This window comes from Diceros bicornis, chromosome 18 (assembly GCF_020826845.1).
Source record: "Diceros bicornis minor isolate mBicDic1 chromosome 18, mDicBic1.mat.cur, whole genome shotgun sequence".
Lineage (NCBI taxonomy): Eukaryota > Metazoa > Chordata > Mammalia > Perissodactyla > Rhinocerotidae > Diceros > Diceros bicornis.
Genome location: NC_080757.1, coordinates 7,929,366 through 7,947,841, shown reverse-complemented (window position 1 = coordinate 7,947,841; position 18,476 = coordinate 7,929,366). Strand labels below are relative to the sequence as shown.

Sequence of the window (18,476 nt, the reverse complement as noted above, 5' to 3'; positions counted from 1 at the left end):
TGTGTTTCTTGCAACTGCAGTGTAAAAAACTGAACAGTCTCTGACAGAGGTTATTGTTTTCCCCCAAGAACAACTCAGCCCCTGACTAGCTGTGATCTTGGAAGAGTTATTTAACCTCCCTGAGCCTCGGTTGTCACCTCTATAAATCTGGGAGGAACAGTTTTATTTCACAACAGTTTCGTGAGGATTAAATCAGATGCTCTATGTGGAAGTGACTGGCTCAGAGCCTCTCACTGAGAAAGTTCCCAATACGTCTTTCTATTCATAAGACCCCAAGCAGAGAGGGAATGCCGGGGGATGCCCATAACGAACCCCCAAAGCCTAGACTCAGAATTGTGGTCTCAGGGATGGGGATGCTGAGGTTCTGTCTTGTGGAAGAGGACAAAAAGATTTGAGAGACAGTGGCTGCTCATCTGATTTGAGTTACCAGCCCTGGGAGATTTCTCTTCCTTCAAGAACCAGCTTTATAACATTGCTGCTCAAAGCAGTAATTTCCCCCGGGGAACCAGTGAAGAAAAATTATTTGGCCACAACTCTTTGACTCTGATGTCTATTTTCTGGGGGTCATTTCCCTAGGGAGATGGGCCAATGAGCTAGAATTTTCTAAAATAGTCCAGATTAAAGCTAGTCCTTCCCCTTAGTGGTCAACCTTGCTGAGATCATAAGTATTTATGGAGCTTTTCTAATTGCCAGGCACTGCTTTAGATTCTGGAGATACAATGATGATCAAGACACGTCTCTGCCCTCAAGTCACTAAGAGTCTAGTGGAGGAGATGGATGAGTGAACAGACAACTAAATACAGCATGATAACTCTACAACTGGGGTAAGCTCAGGATGCCATAGGAGTTCATGGGAAGGGCAACAAAACCACTTTGGGAAAATTCAGGAAGGCTTTATAGAAGAGGTAAGTTCAAGTTGAGACGTGAAGAATAAGTAGGGGTCACCAGGCTGATAAGGAGGGGGAAGACGATTCAGCCAGAGAGAGTAGCTTGTGCAAAGGCCTAGGGGCAAGACAATATGGCAGGTTTAGAGGCCTGCTGGTGCTCACCAAGACTAGCTTGCTGTTGGGAAGTCCCCGTGGGGATGGTCAGGGAACCAGGGCCCCATCATGAAGAGCTTTGTTTGCCATACTAAGGAGTTTGAGCTTGATCCTTGAATTGTTCCAGACATCCCAACATTTTTAGGCCCAGTCTACATCTCTGAGATGACTTCACATACCCAGAGGTGGCATACACGCCTCTCCTTTTGAAATGCATGGTCACCGTATCTGTTACCCAGTCAAGAATGGCTGTGCTCCTGATACAGAAAGAAGATGGCCTGGGCACATACACTTCATACTTTCAGGGACAGTCACTTTTACACGTGTTCCATGGTCAGACCAGTGCATCCTGAATTTTGGTTTGGACAAACTAGAATTTATACATGCAGCATAAAAATGACCTACTGCTTCTGCTGCCCCTGCTCCTACCACTGGTGTACCTGTGCTCACATCTTTGAGCTTTCAGGATTTTAAAATATGACAAATGCCCATTTTATAGACTTCCAATTCAGGTTTGCAAAATAAAGGGTAACACTCTACTTTTGCCATAACTGAATTTGATTTCTATCTCCATCTCTATGCCATCAACAGTGGAAACTTAATCCTACTCATTTCAGGGTAAACTCAACCAATTCAAGGTTTTCTTAGTCAGTGCACAGTTCTCCCCTCTCCTCTTTTCTCCTTGATTACACCTAACTTCCGGGAAGCTTGAGTGCTGTCAAGGCTTTGGGAGTGTCATCTGGTTCTTGGCCATCACGTCTTCTCTTCTGCTTCTACCGCCATGACCTCACTTTTACTGGCCTGTTCATCACTGTCCATCCTTGCTGACCTCATTTTGGATGGCTGAGCCCTCATCTTTTCCCTGGTGATTGGTCCATAAAGGCTACTCTTTTATCTCTACAAGCTGACCAGGAGACATTAAGGTCCACCAACCCTAAAGATTGAACGGGAAGCATTCAGCCTCTTACCTTACCATGTGCAGCCTGAGAAAGGAGACCCATTTCCCTAGACCCTTGAGTCAATTTCTCTGTCTGTGGCTCCATGATGGGGCAGAGGTGGAGAACCCCAAGACCTTCCTCACTCTCCTAGGCTTGCTCAGCAAATAAGCTATGGTTCCTTCTGCTCTTGGCTTTACGCTTCTTCCCCATCCCTATAGACTTGACCCCAAAGGGACAGAACACAAAGCCTTCTCTCAGGACCACTCATTGTTACCCCCCTTTTCCACTTTAGGAGATTTTAATCTAATATGAGTGGTAGTAAAAACTCACCCTAACCGATTATGGATGCTTTTTGCCTACTTTTTTGGTAATAAACTTTATGCTCTGGATCTTTATGGGCTCTGCTTTGGAGCTCTAATATCTCTTTCTCTCAAACTTCTGCCTTTGCCATGAGTTCAAATGTTCATTTTGAAACATGAAAGCTGAGCATGGATTTATTTATTTTTTCCTTCTTTACTCCTGTGACGACTTCCCCAAGGGAAGTTGGAACAGAATGGTCTCACTCTCAGTCGATGGAAGGTAGAAATATGGGAGTAACCCGGCAAAACTCTCATGGATTACCTCCATACTAGAGTATTCGTCACAAAGGGGTCACCCATTGTGAGTAATAAACAGGAAGCACTGATAGATCTTAGAGTGGACTACAGCAGCAAGACGATGAACTGAATCCATAGTCCATGTGACTATGACATACGTCCATAGAGCATAGTCCATGCTGTCCATGGTCTAGCATACTAGGTATAAAGGGCCTATTTACCTTCTTCCCTACTCAAAAGATATATCAGAATGCAAGTGAATGATAGAAATACTATGCTAACAAAAACTAATCTCTCTCTCTCTCTCTCTCTCTCTCTCTGTCTCTATCTCTAATCTCTATCTCCACCTCTATTTCAACTCTTTACAAGCCTGTGCACCCAGGAGAAAGTGATAGCTGTTGCTTACTGTGCCCTCCAGTTGCAAAACGATGGCTATCTCAATTCTGTGCAGTAAACTCATTGCAAAGCTAGACCGAAACACACCAGCAGCTTTCTGCTTGCTTCCTCAACCTGGTGTTTGGATCTGGGAGAGTTCTAGCCATGGGGCTCCCAGGAACGTGATCCTAGCACATTATGTAGAGAAGAAATCTTCTGGTCCCTGTTCCACTGTGTTTATAAAGGCCTAATGGGTATCAGGGACTTCTTCTGAACTCTTTTTCCAAGGTTGGGCATTAGAGTTGTCTGTTTAATTGTTTGCTTGATTCTTTTACTGTAACTGAGAGAGTTGAACCTTAGACAGACTATAGAATGGTCTGAAGTATGAAAGTCCTAGGATGAGCCTCAGAAACTGAGCTCATCAGGAGCCCCAAACTCAAAGGATGACATTCTAGCTTTAAATGAAAAGTTTACCCTCAAGTGACTGGGTCATCCCTGGTCCCTAGAGGTCTCTGTGGTGTTCTGGGTCGGAAACGGTCTCAGGTGTCACACATCTGGTTTATTCAGATCTCTGGCACTGGCGTGCTGTAAGGGTTAACTCAGAGGGCTTGGGGCGCTCAAACCCTGCACATTCTATGGAAAGGACTGGCCCTTGACAAGGAAGACCTTCTAAACCCTGGGAGTTTTATTCATGATAAGAGTGTCTTTGTATACCTGGGCCTTGGGCCACCCCAGATAGTTTATGGCCACAAGTGATTTATGGTGAATGCCTGCTTCTGTTTGCCTAGGGCCCTGGGCCATGCTGTACCAGTTTGACCTCTTGAAAGGCTGGAGACTGAGTAGCTAAAGTCAGTCATGTGGGGGCTCCATGCCTTTGTGACTGACCTCCAATAAAAACCCTGGACGCAAAGGCTCAGGTAAGCTTCCCGGCTGGCAATACTTCATCTGTGTTGTCATACATCGTCACTGGGAGAATTACGTCTTGTCTGTGCCACTCTACTGAGAGAGGACAGCTGGGAGCTCACACCTTGTTTCTCCTGGTCTCTGCCCTATGCACCATTTTCCTTTGTGAATTTTAATCTGTATCCTTTCACTGTCACAAACCATAAACATGAGTATAACAGCTTTTCTGAGTTCTAAGAGTCCTTTTGGTGACTCACTGAACCTGAGGGTGATCTTGGGGACCCTGACCCAACTGGGAACCCTGCAAAGGGAGAGATGCCACCTCTTGTCAAGTTTTAGAGTTTCGTTGGCCCTTACAAATTTTTTTTTCAGTTGACTTAGGGCTGGTTCTTCTTCACATAAACCCTCCTAGGCAGTTAAATTTTCCTTGTGATCTCCGAGGTCCCTGACTCCTGGCCCTCTGGCACAACCTCAGCATCCCTGTTGTTGAACCTTTCAACTCTCTGGTCACAGATTGCTTTGACATCCTCAGCTGCAATGATTCAACTTCCATTCACTTCAGCAATCCATGTCCACTGCCACCTCCTATACCTTGTTCATCACTTGGAGTGGCTCAACGTACAAAACCACATGCTCAGAAGTCTAGCACTACGACACCACTGGGCTAGACAATTAAGAGCATGAGCCTTGGAGTCAGAGAAGTTCAGAGTTCTCTGAACTGCAGTTACTCTTCTGTAAAGTGAGAGAGGGCTAAATGAGACCATACATGTAAAGCTCTTAGCATAATGCCTGGTGCACAGATGCCAGGGATTACAATAAGAGCTACTGTTATCAAGCTTGTGATGGTTAATTTTATGTGCCAACTTGACTGGGCCGTGGGATGCCCAGATATCTGGTTAAATATCATTTCTTTCTGTGAAGGTGTTTCCAGAAGAGATTAGCATTTGAATCAATGGACTCAGGAAAGGAGATGGCCCTCCCCAGTGTGGGTGGGCATCATCCAACCCATTGAGGGCCTGAATAAAACAAACAAGCAGAGGACAGTTGAATTTTCTCTTTCTGCCTGACTGCTTCAGCTGAGACATTGGTCTTCTTCTGTCTTTGGGCTTGGACTTACAACATTTGCTCTCTTGGTTCTTGGAATGGAACCACAGCACTGGCTTTCCTGGGTCTCCAGCTTAAAGATGGCAGACGCTGAGACTTCTCAGTCTCCGCAATTGCATGAGCCAATTCCTTATAATGAGACATTATAAGGGATTGGTTCTGTTTCTCGAGAACCTTGACTAATACAAAGCCTTATGCCTAAATACGTGCTCTATATATTTGACACCTGATTTTGCAGGCTGTCAGACCTTTCTTGGCCTTGCCCTTTTCTCCTTCCTAAGCTAGATTTAATTACACAGTCCTTCAAGGGCACTCTCCTCCAAGCTCTCATCTCCCTCTCTCCTTGTCCTCCTTCCACAGCTGTGCCTCCCTTCCATCCCCAGTGCTGTGTCAATCCAACTTCTTGTTTTCTCTCTCTGCTCTGGGACTGCTGGACAATGCTAGAGAAAGATCACATAACCATATGGGATTTGTTCCATTACAAATTTATGGGCCTCCCAGCCTCCGCTGAGCTGCCAGTGCTGCTGGGTCACCTTTTTTTTTTTTTTTTTAAAGATTTCATTTATTTATTTTTTCCCCCAAAGCCCCAGTAGATAGTCGTATGCCATAGCTGCACATCCTTCCAGTTGCTGTATGTGGGACTCAGCCTCAGGATGGAAGGAGAAGTGGTGCCTCGGTGCGCGCCCGGGATCCGAACCCGGGCCGCCAGCATCGGAGCACGCGCACTCAACCACCAAGCCACGGGGCCGGCCTGCTGGGTCACCTTTTAATTACCTCTAGTTGACTTTCTCTCACTTTCCCTTCAGCTACTGCCCCTGACTTCCCCTCACTCTACCCAACCCACTGTCTCCCTCCTCATTCCCAGCACAGGGACCGGCTGAGGCTCCACAGAGAAAATAGAGACCGTCAGAGGTGATCTATCTTATGTATGCCCCTTGTCCTTCTAAATATGTCTATATTATTACCTCTATTTGCTTTCTTCATAATTCTGTCTGAAGGAGTTATTACTCATCGCCAAAGTTAACCTTTCCATCAGCAACTGCTGACTCCTTTGCTTCCTGTTTTCTTCTCTAGGAAAGATTTAATTCCCTCTCTCATATCTTCTCTCTCTCTCTCCCCAGGCTTTTCTCCTTTATATACAAGTATGTCCATATTTCCTCTTTTTCATCCTTTTTGCTTTTCTTTCTACTTTGCTTCCCTTTCAAGATCAGCCCACTGGGTCCCTAGCTTCCTCACTGTCTAAGTCATCCCTACTTGCTCTTGTCAAGTGGCTCTTCCCTTTTCTGCCCAGTGAAATCACATAGGGAAGCTTTTAGAAATCTCCATGCCTGTTCTACCTAGCCAAGGGCTGACAACCACACTCTACTGCCTCACCTCCTATTTAAGTCTCTGTGCATGACAACCACATTTCTTTTTGCTACCTCTGTACTGAAACTGAACTTCCCAAGGTCATCGAAGACTCCTTCAGTCCCAAATTCTGTGCCCACCTTTCAGACCTCAGGCTATTCAACATTTATGGAGCATGCCTCTCTTAATGCACCCTTTACTCTCTGGACTTCCATGCACTGTTCTGTCCCAGCTCTTTGCCCATCTGTATTTCTCTTTCATTGCCCTTTTTGGCTTCTTGTCCTCTGTTGGTGTTTCCATGTCTCTGATCTTACCCATCTGATTCCACTGCGTACATTCTTCAGTGGTAATATCATCCACTCCCATCTCTTTCCTCTCTTGTCTCTGTTCCTTCTGTATGTGCCCAACATTCCTCCTGTCCCCACAGGCTTTTGTCCAAGCTACAAAAACCTGGAGGCATCATTGACGTACCTCCCTCTCTTATGCCTTCATCTAATTGGCTAATAACGTGTCAGTTCAGTCTCACTCTTGCTTGAAAGCCTCTGCTAGGTCTCAATTTGCTACAAGATAAAGTCTAAACCCCTCAGCCCGCACTTGAAGACCCCTCATAACCTGGTTCCAGTCTGCTTTACAGCCCCATTTCCAGCCACATCTTGCACCTGAGTTTCACCCCACTGATGCGCACTGTTCACGGAACACGTTTTTATCCCTCTGTGCTGTACATGCTGTTTCTTGGACTCCCTGTCTATCCTTCTATCTATCTGATGACCTTCTACTCACCTTCAAGGCCCAAATAAAGACTAGGTCTCCCTGGCACTCTCCACTCATTTATATTCCCATAGAGGCTTATAATAAACTCTAATTAAGCACTTACCAAACTGTCTTATGATTACTGATTTATTTCTCTGCCTCTCCTGCTTGATGGTGAACTATTTGAGGCCAGGGGCCATGGCTCATCTATCTTTTTATCTCTAGTTTCCAACATATGGAACACTGCAGGAGACCAGTGGGCATCTGTTGAGTGGAACCAGTAAGGATGGTGTGCAGGTGGTCCAGAGAGAAAGGAAGCGTAGGAAGCTGGCACACCATGGGGCTTTGTGGACCCAGAGCAGCACTTGGCATCCATGTCATGTGAAGCAAGTACTAGAGTTGCTCACAAAATATTCCTTGCTCCTGGTGTCAGGGACAGAATGCTGAGCTAGATAGAGCCTGCATCTGACATAATACGTTATATATTATGGTTTTATGCCTGTGTGCTGGAAAGGAGCAGAATTGGATTATCTCCCTGCCCCAGGAAATAGCCATGTAGTAAGCAGTAATGGGATCAACGTGCGCTGACTGAAATTCTCTGCAACCTCCCGGGCGGAGATCAACGGGAAGAAGTCTGTGTCAGGGAGACAATGTGTGGGCTTCAACCTTGGGGATAAAGAGAGACCTGTCAAATCAGGTGATAGCTTTGGGAGCTGCCAGGGCAGAAGGTGCTGCCAGAGCCCCTAGGTTGGACAGCTTTCCCACATGCCTCTCTAGCCATTTATGCTAAGTGAGATTCTCTCCTTGTGTAAGAAGGGCATCAACAGCCCTTTCTTCAGGGCACAGGGCTACACAAAGCTTCTTTCCCTCTTCTTTTTACTCATTGTGTCTGGATTTTTTGCCCACATCGCCATTATACAATTTTCAACCATATAATGTAGCAGATATTTGGCATTGAGGATGTGACATTAGTGATTTCTGCCTTATGCATCATATCCCAAAGACCCCTGGCATGTAGTAATTTGTCATCCTGCTAAGGCACAAACCTGCATGACTTGCTCTGTGACAGGAGGGCAGGAGTTAGTTAGCAAGTTAGTGAGTCTGGTCACCTTCTCAGCCTCTGCATTTCATTATTGCCTTGTCCATTCATTCATTCAACAAATACTATTTTGAGTATCTACTATATGCCAGCTCTATGCTAGGATGTCAGTTTGGAGGTAAAGTGGTGAATGAAAAAGTTCTCTGTTCCAATTGACTGTACTTTTGGGAGGAGTGTGGGAGGAGGGAAGAAAAAGAAACAAAAAAAAATAATTTCATGTGGTGATATGTTCTATGAAGAAAATAAAACAGAGTGATGTGATGGAAAGTGAGAGAGAGAGGTCACCACTAGAAAGGAGCCCTGCATCATTGCAGCCTTATTCACAATAGCGAAAAGGAGAAAACAACCCAAGTGTCCACCAACAGATGAATGGATAAACAAAATGTGGTGCATTCATGAAATGGAATAGTATGCAGCCAATAAAAAGGAATGAAATTCGGATAGATGCTACAACATGGGTGAAACTTGAAAACATTATGCTAAGTGAAATAAGCCAACACAAAAGGATAAATAGTGCATGATGCCACTTATATGAAATATCTAGAATAGGCAAATTCATCAAGACAGAAAGTGGATTGAAAGTTACCAGGGGTTGGAGAAAGGGGGAGCTGTGGAGTCATTGCTTAGCAGGTACAGAGTTTCTGTTTGGGGTGATGAAAATGTTTGGAAAGAAGGAGTGGTGAGAGTTGTACAACAGTGTGAATATACTTAATGCCACTGAATTGTACACTTAAAATGGTAAAAATGGCAAATTTTATGTATATTTTACCACAATTTGAAAAAAGAAGAAAGGAGACCTGCAATGACAAGAAGGAGCCAACCGTGTGATAATGGTGGGGAGAGGACATTCCTGCCAGAGGGAACCACAAGTGCAAAGGCTGTAAAGCAAGAAAGAGCTTGGATTATTTTTGGTTCTTTATTGCTCTGTGCACAGTAACTACCATGAAGGTCAAAAATATATTTCTTTGTAAAAAAAGAAAAAAAACAGCATCGGAGAGGAAGTCGATTGTCAGGGCTGGAGCGGGTAGTAAGGAGGTCTAAAACCAACGGTATGTGCGAGTTTGGGGATTTTCAATCCCCATCGAATGCGTTCCTCAGGAATGCTGAGAGTCCTCTGCAGTTGCTGGTCTGCATGTCCAGCCTCCCATCAGGCTGTGAGCACCCTGATGCTGCCTGAGATTGTGCTGCTTTAGTTCTGTGCCTCCTGTACCTGCATTTGATGAGCGACGGGGCCATTAAGTAGATGGCCCATGGTCATCTGCTTGTGGGACAAGGAGCTGTAGGGTTGACAGTGCTAAACTAGGAAGCAGGAGAAATGGATTCCAATCCTAGTTCCACCATTAACTAGTTGTACGTTTATAGATAACTGGTTCAGTCTATCTGGGCTTCAGTTTCCTCCCCCATATAATGCTCGCTTTGGACAAAATTAGAGAGAACAGCTACCTGATGTGCATCCTCCTTCCCACCTGTCTGGCGGCAGGGCCAGGTAGTGACGTCTGAGCGTGCCAGGCCTAACTGGCCCTCATCCAAACCAACATTCTTTACAAATATTTTCAATCTTTATTTGTCTGGGGAGGAGGGAGAGGTTAAAAGCAACTGATTTTTTTCTATTAATAAAAATTGTATTTGGTAATTTACTTCAGCAGGGCAAAGCAAAACACTGATAAATTCTCTAAAACATTCCCTTTTTTGTGTGTGTTCTTGTTCTGTCTTCAGGTTTCTTTAGTCCACTCTAAGAACGTATATAGTAAAATCAATTTCGTCTTCTGAGAAAAAGGCAGTATATCATGAGATGGTTAGACTGAGAATTTTAGCTCCCCAGGACTGCCTGAGAAGGTTGTAAAAGGCCTCAGCAGAGACGGACTTTTTAAATGTTCATTTCAGGGTGCTGTCTGCTTTGGTGGGAGAGGGATAAATCACATCTAACTGGTTTATCCTGGGAATGTTTTAGAGTTCCTTTTGGATCAGTAGTTCCCAGCACCCTCCCCAAAGGCCTGGAGTTCCTGCAGTGGTCCAGGGCAGACATTGCTAATGGATCACAGAACTCCAGGGCAGACATTGCTAATGGATCACAGCACTCCAGGGCAGACACTGCTAGTGCATCACAGCTCTCCTTCCTCAGAGCCCAGTTGGGACTCCAGCTCCCTTGCCGCCTTGCACCAGGCAACCACTTCCAGTTATGAATTCTACTGGCCATCCTTGGCCTGAGTGGATGCTGTAATTCCCTCCAACATCAATGTTTTAGGATTCTGTGATCTTAAATTTTACATGGTTTAAAAGGGGTCATCATTTGTCTGGGAGCTGAGTAACTGACATGTAACTTGGTTTTAGACACGTTGATGTTTACGTGACTGTTTGTGCAGAAGAAAATGATGTTGGAAGCTAGAAAAATCCCTCTTAGAAGTTTTTCCTGATTTTATAGCATTTAAAAGAAGCAACAATTGAAGAAAACTTTGTGGGCATATTCTGGGCAACTGTCAAACAGTACAGAGAGCAATTTAAGGCCGAACACAGAGAGTGGACCTAGAACCTGGAAGGAAAGGAAGACCTTGGTTTTTAGGGATGAAACAGCTTTAGCATTGGATTGGGGTGGAACAGGAGCTAAGACTATCTGTAGACAACTGCCAAGGCTTTATTTATGTGAACTCCCTCAAGTGCCAGTCTGAATTTAGTTGAACTTTGAAATAGCCAATGCTGTAGCAGCGTAGCTTTTGTGCCTAAAGTCTGACAGTGAGAGTATTTAAGGAATATGAGCACAGGCTTTAGACATCAACAAACATGGTTTGAATCCTGGCTCCTGCAACTGTTTGCTGTGGGCCCTTGAAATAAGTAATTTATCGTCTTTAAGTCTGTTTGCTTATCTGTGCAACGAGAATACTTACCATTTACCTTTCAGTGTGTGGTGAGGCTTAAATAAGACATTGGTGATGAATCACCTCATCGGGCTCAGAGCAAGCATTAAATACAAACTGGGTGATTGAATTGAGCATGAGGAGTGCTTCATGTACACTGTCCAGGAAGGACCCTGTGCTAAGAGCTCCATGGGGACATGGAAGAACTTGGAACCAGAAACTGGGTCTGTGAAAGAGACTTACGAATCAGTTGGACAACCCAATGGAAAAACAACATCAAGAGGCAAATCACAAATTAATTAAGGAAATGAAAATGGATACAATATTTTCACCTATTGAACGGAGGGAAGATAATCCTACTGTTGGTGGGATTATAAATTAGGATGGCCATTTGGACAGTTTGGTGGTGTCTGTCAAAACTCTATTCAGAAATGTCCCACTCCCCCCAGAGATGATGGTTCTGCCCTCTACAAACCACCAAAAGCTTAGACACAACCTTGGGAAAAGGGGGAAACTCTTGCTATGATTTATTTACTCTGTAGAAGTAATCAATTCCTAACATATTACATATGTATTCATTTATTTATTGTTTATTACCCATTGGAACGTGTAAGCTCAGTGAGGTCAGGGTCTTTGTCTCTCATGTTCATAGTCATATCAACACGAAATTAAGAACATGAGTGTATAGGAAAGATCCTACAAAATTCTAGACAGAGAAGAAAAAAACTTTCATATAAAGAACAGAGAATCAGAAATATGTTGTATTTAAGTACACAGAAATAATACCCTCCTGTAGGCATTATTCTGCACCTTGCCTTTTCAGTCAGTGGTTGGCTTGGAGGTCCAGCCATATTGGCACTTATAGATCTATAGCACTCTATTTAACTTCAGATTCTGTACTCAGTGCTTTATTGCAGGGGTAGCAAACTCAAATTCTACAGAAGTTATGCAGGAAACCTAAATGTGAGGCAGCCCAGGAGGAAGACGTGTTATAATCAAATGTTATGCCTGCCTAATTACATGGCCATATAAAACATTGTATATGCCAAATAAAATCACCAAACAAAACATATACTTGGGCTATATTTTGCCTAAGAACTAGTGGTTTGTGAACTTTGCTATTGTCTTCTCATGTTTAATGTTATGGGTAATCTTTTGTGGGTAAAAATTGGTATTTTAAGTTATTTCCTTTTTCCCTCTCAAGTTAGGACTAACTTTGGGATTGACTTGAGAACACAGAAGATAGGAAAAGGAAGATCAAAATGTCTCTTACATTATCTTAAAGCTGATTGGAGAAAGTGGTTTTAGATCTGTGGCCAGAGGGGCTTATTAATCTCTGTCTTCCAATTTTGACAGAATCATGGGCAGAGTCAGGGTACAGCTGCATGTCCCCACTGAGGGCTGGACTCCTACCGCCTGGCAGGAAAGGAGACACGGTGCATACTTTTTATAGCTGATGAATTTGACCAAAGAGACAGGAGTTAGAGCTGGGCTGGGCATGCACAGTTCCTTCTCTCAAATGCAAATACCAGAGAAATCACAGCTCCTCTCATGTGGAGAAATTAGTAGGGATGGAGAGAGAAGCTAGGAATATTATTGTCATAGAAGTTCCTCTTTGTGGAAGCATGAGACTAAGAGAGAGACTGGTTCCCTTAATAGTAACCAGCATTTTCTATCCGGAAACTTGTTCTTGTTTCATCTTTGTTTTTATAATATAACAAATCTAACTAAGACGGCTCTGGATCTTGATCCCTTGTCATTAATTTTTCCAGCTATGTGGGAAAAACATTTTCATTGGTAGCTTTGGTATTTCTATAAGTCATGGATTCTTTCTTCTGATACAGCTTTGATTACTGTTTCTATTCTATTAGCTTTGATCTGTTCTCTTTTCATTGTCATTTCTTTTATGTTTTTCAACTTTTTGTTATTAAAATATGTTGACTTCCATAGGTGGCTTTATCCCCTCCGATAACTTCTTTTTCCTCCTAAAATTTGTCTCCAGCCCAGACCTCTGTCCTAAGCTTCAGATCCACATAGCCAACTATAGACGAGTTCAGTGAATCAAAAAGAAGTTCTTAACTTCCCCTTAAAACTTGTTCTTTTTCCTGATAATAGCCTATCTTAACCTTTAACCCATGTGGAGTTAAAAATCATGTCTACTTTATAGGGTTCATTGGGCAGATTAGATGAGATAATGCAAGTGATTCCTGCTTAGATATCAAGAAAAATAGGACATAAAAGTCTAATTGCAGAATATAAGCCTGCATTAGACTGTAAAGCACAGCTGTTATCCTCGAACTTCTTCACTGTCCTCTGTTGCATTTAATGTTTTCTTCTTGTGCTTGGTAGGTTCCTAAGAAAGACTGAAGAGCAAGGAAAAGTTTTGAGTCCTTATATATGTCTTAAAATCTCTATATTCTTTCTCATGCTCAATTTATAGCTTGGATGGGTATAAAATTCCAGGTTGGCAGTATGCTTTCCCATACAAAAACTTCAGAATTCAGAAGGGTTTGCCACATTTTATTCTAGTGTCTAATGTTGCTTAAAAGAGGCCAGTTGTGTTTCTGATTTCTTATCCTTAGCATATGACCTATTATTTTTTCCTCTCTGGATATTTTTGGAACTGTTTCTTTATCCTTGGGGTTCTGAAATTTCAGAACAATGTGCCTTATTTGAATTTTTATTATTCATCTTGCAGAGTATTTTATGAGTCCTTTCAATCTGGACATTTACGCCTCTCAGTTCTGAAAAATGTTTTCCTATTATTTCCTTTTCTTTATTTTCTCTGTTGTGTGGAAGTCCAATTATTTAGATATCACAATTTCTGAAAAATACTCTTTTCCTTCTTTTTTCCTATTTTCTACCTCGTGATCTTTTGGTCAATTTCTGGAATATTTCCTCAACTTTATATTCTATTATTGAATTTTTGTTATCTAATGTTTTAATTTCCGAAAGTTCCTTTTTTGTGTTTGAAATAATCATTTGTGTAGTATGCTGTTCTATTTGTACTCTGTGGTTTATAGGGGCAGTATCTTCTCTCAGCCCATTAAAGATACTATTTGTAGATTTTTCTTCTGCCTCTTGAATCATCTCTGTATCATCCAGTGTCCTTATTCATATTTATTGTTTTGCTCTCTTTCTATTAGAGGACTTTCTTAAGTGTCCGGTTATCCTTTGCTGGCCATTTTTTTTGTTGTTGTTGTAAGATATACATAATATAAATTTTACCATTTTAACTATTTTTTCAGTATATAATTCAGTTAAGTACATTCTACATTTTGGGCAACCATCACCACTATCCATCTCCAGAAATTCCCATCATTCCAAACTGAAATTGTGTACCTATTAAACCATAACTCCCCATTCTCCCCTCCCCCAGCCCCTGGTAACCACTATTCTACTTTCTTTCTCTGTGAATTTGACTATTCTAAGTACTTCATATAAGTGGAATCATACAATGTTCGTCCTTTTGTGTCTGGCTTATTTCACTTAGCATAATGTTTTCAAGGTTCATCCATGTTGTAGCATATTGCAGAATTTCATACTTTTTGAAGGCTGAATAATAGTCCATCGTATGTCTACACCACATTTTTTTTATCCATCCATCCACTGATGAGCACCCAGGTTGCTTCCATGTTTTACTATTGTGGATAATTCTGCTGTGAACATGGGTGTACAAATATCTGAGTCCCTGCTTTCAATTTTTTTCATTTGTTTTTTAAAGTGAGACAGTAAAAGCTTATTTGAGACTGTGCGTGTGTACGTGTGCTGCCTGTCATGGAGGTCATGGTGGATGGAAGGGTGTCAAACCAGCTGTTGGTCAGAGGATCCCAGGAAGAGCATATCCATTTCCAAGGCATATCCATCAGGTTCATGCTTTCTCCTCTATATCCAGCAGAAATATCTGAACCTTTATGACATACACAGCACCTGGTCCACTGCCTGGAGCTTACTGAGGGAATGCCATGTGAGTGACTCTCTCTTAACTTCCAGAGTAGTTTCCCCATACCTTGCTATTTCTTTGATCATTGTAGTTGTGATGTGGGAGGTCAGGACTGGGGTGGGAGGGGGAGATCTGTACAGTTATGTGTTTGTGCTCAAGTTGTCTTGATTCTTGGAAATTCCTCTAATATATACTTTTAGTTAGCCCTGGGAGCAGAGCACCAGCTACTTATCTAACTGTGTAGCTAGGACAGGAATAAGCAAATGTTGGCTCCATCTTGGAATGCCATGGAGATGCCTATGGGACACGAAAGTGGACATGGGAGACAGGGAACTGAGAGGGAGATGGTCTCAGGGAGGCTGGGATTCTTGCTCAGGGCCAGCCTCCACCCTTGGTATGTTCTGTTTTCAGATGCTCTGCTCTGGCTTTTCAGTGAGCAAACTCACCAGTTCAATAGGTTTTATAAGAAAAAGTTCACTTTTGTAGTTTTATTCAAATTTTTTTGAGTAAGAATAACTTCCATTTGAGCTTTTCTCAGACAGGGTCAGGGTATCATTATCTCGATTCCAGCTTTTGAGCAAAGCATAAGGATGAGGACAGAACTGGGGAGCAGAGCCTGAGCAGCTGGTGTTTGTTTCAGCCTCTTCCTGAGCTGCTTCGGAGCCATCAGAGAATAGGAATGAGCCATCGCCATTCCCCGCACGACCTCGGTGCAAGGCTTGGGCTGTGATGTGGGGATGTGGAGGTGCATTTGCCCTGGCTTTTAAATGATGTTCTTTCTAATCGCACTTTTCTGCTGCGGGGGAATTTATGTAAAATCCATGCATATCTACTTAAGTTTTGCTCCCACTGATGTTATTGTTATTCATGTATTTGCTTTACACATTCCTAGATGGATTATGTGAGATCTGGCAGTTTCTTCTTTGACGTCTTGCACTTCTATCAGCAGAATGCCATCTGCCATCATTAGAGAGGAGTGGTTGTGGATGTGTCTCAGGAATTGGTTGATGTCCTGTGAACCAGATTTGCATAAGCCTCTACAGCCTCTGCTAATGAGTGTAAGATGGTTACCAGGGCCTGCTATCATGGAGAGTGATTATTAAACCCACAGAGGTCTGGCAGCCTCACGTGTACACAGAATTGAAATGTACTACGCAGGCAGGCAGGAAAACTTTTGATCGTGTCTCTGCCTCCTCCATCCTTTGTAAACAACAAGAAAGCTGACATTTCTTCAAGGAAATGTCAAATATTTCCCCATCACGTACTTCTTCGCAATTCTTTCTTTTTTATTTGGTTTTACTTTTTACTGAGATAAAATTTACAAACAGTGACGGCACAGATCTTAACCTTACACTTTGATGAGTTTTGACAAATGTATCTATTCATGTAACCAACATCCCAGCAAGACATGGAACATTTCCTTCTTGCCAGGATGTTCTTTGTGCCCATTGCAATCAATCCCCATGCTCACAAGCAATCATGGCTCTGATTTCTATCACCAGAGATTAGTGTTGCTGGTGCCAGAACTTCACATAAATGCATGTGTCCACTGGAATTGTGCCCTGTGCATTCCTCTGTGTCTGGCTTCTTTTGCTTTCCCATGTAATTGTGTATATTCGTAGTTTGTTCTCTTTATTGCTGAGTACTATTCCACAGAATAGTGGAATAGTACTGACATCAAATGGGTGGGTTTTTCCCTCACATTAAGCAATTCTGACGCTAACTACCTGGAGTTAGTGCAGACTCCGCAGGGCTCAGTCCCACAAGACTGTCCCCCACTTGAGATACCAACAGCAAGTCCCAGGTTCTCACCCATACTTCAGACCAACCAGTGATAAATCAGGGGTTCCCACGACCTCCTCCCCAGGTTTGATGATTTGCTAGAATGGCTCACAGAACTCATGGAAACACTTACTTACATTTACCAGTTTATTATAAAGGATATGATAAAGTATACCGATGAACAGCCAGTGGAAGAAGTACATCGGGCAAGTTCTGGAAGAGTTTCAAGCTTCTGTCCCCATGGAGTTGAGGTACACCACCCTCTTGGGGTGTGGATGTGTTCACCAACCCAGAAGCTTGGGGATTTTCATGGAGGCGTCATCAAGTAAGCACGGTTGATAATTAACTCAGTCTCCAGCCCCTGTCCTCTCCCCAGGGTTTGAGAGGTGGGGCCAAAAGTTCCAAGCTTCTAATCCTGGTTTGATCTTTCTGGTGACCAGCGCCCATCCTGAAGCTATCTAGGAGCCCACCCAGAGTCATCTTATTAGAACAAAAGACGTTCCTATCACCCAGGAAATTCCGAGGGATTTAGGAGCTCTGTATTAGGAACCAGGGTCCAAGACCAAATATTAGAACAGAGGATGCTCCTAGCACCCCTATCACTCAGGAAATTAGAAGGATTTTAGGAGTTCTGTGTCAGGAACTGGGGACAGACACCAAATATATGTATATTTCTTATGACGTCACACTACTATGACTATTGCACAATATTTTTTATACATTCTCCTGTTGATGGACATTTCGGTTGTTTCCAGTTTGGGGTTTTTATGAATGAAGCTGCTATAAACATATTTATGCAAGTCTTTTTATGGACACGTTTTCACTTTTCTTGGGTAAACACCTACAACTAAATAGCTGTGCCACGGAGTAGATGATCACAGTCCCTTTACATTTATTCCTAACTGTATCGTTGTTACCATCATAAATAGGATTCTTTTCCACTCCATTTTCTAAATGTTATTTCTGATTTATAAGAAAGAGACCAATTTTTTAAAATATTTGTTTGGTAATTAGAATCTTTGTTAATCACTTTTACCGATTCTTTTTAATTGTCTTTTATTTTACCCAAGCAATACATGAATAGCCTCATCATGAAAGATTCAAATATTAAAAATATACATACAAAGTAAAATGTGAAAGCCGCCCCTTACCTTCCCCCCACCTCTCACGTCTTCCTCCAGAGAAACTGGATGCTGGCAGTGGAGTGGCTTGCTTTCAGACGTTTTTCTAAGCATTTAAATCTGTGGTTTTGCACGTTATAAACTGCACAGAATACCACATCTAGATGTTATAGATTCGTATAGTTATCATGGCAGTAGCAGAAGGCAATAAAATGTCTTGTTCTAACAAAATCGGAATATTATTATAATCTTCTGACAGCTGGAAGTAAACCACCTTGAGGAAGGGGCACCTTTTTGTAATTTGCACAAAGGTCTCATATGGGTCTCACATCGAATATCTATAATGTACATATACAGATATATCTTTTTTTTTAAAAAAAAAGCATACACATAGATCTTTTTAAAAATAAGTGCAATCATACAATATTTATTGTCTTATGATTTCCTTTTCTTCAGTTATCAATATACCTGAAATATCTTTGCATTTCAATACATATATAGATTTAGTTCACTTTTATTAATTGCTGCATATGTTTCATAATATCTGTGCCTTAAAATTTATTTAACTTGGACCTTTAAATTGATTTCAAATTTTCACTATTCCTAAGATTCTTAAACATGCATAT

The 18,476-nt window shown here is 42.3% G+C and overlaps 1 long non-coding RNA gene across 1 annotated transcript; it reads left to right on the top strand.

Moving 5' to 3' along the window:
* The first annotated feature begins 591 nt into the window (after positions 1–591).
* Positions 592–17,705, top strand: LOC131416908 (uncharacterized). Its single transcript, XR_009222652.1, has 3 exons — positions 592–824; positions 14,729–14,971; positions 16,876–17,705. It is a non-coding gene; the product is annotated as an uncharacterized LOC131416908 (long non-coding RNA).
* Positions 17,706–18,476: the final 771 nt, after the last annotated feature.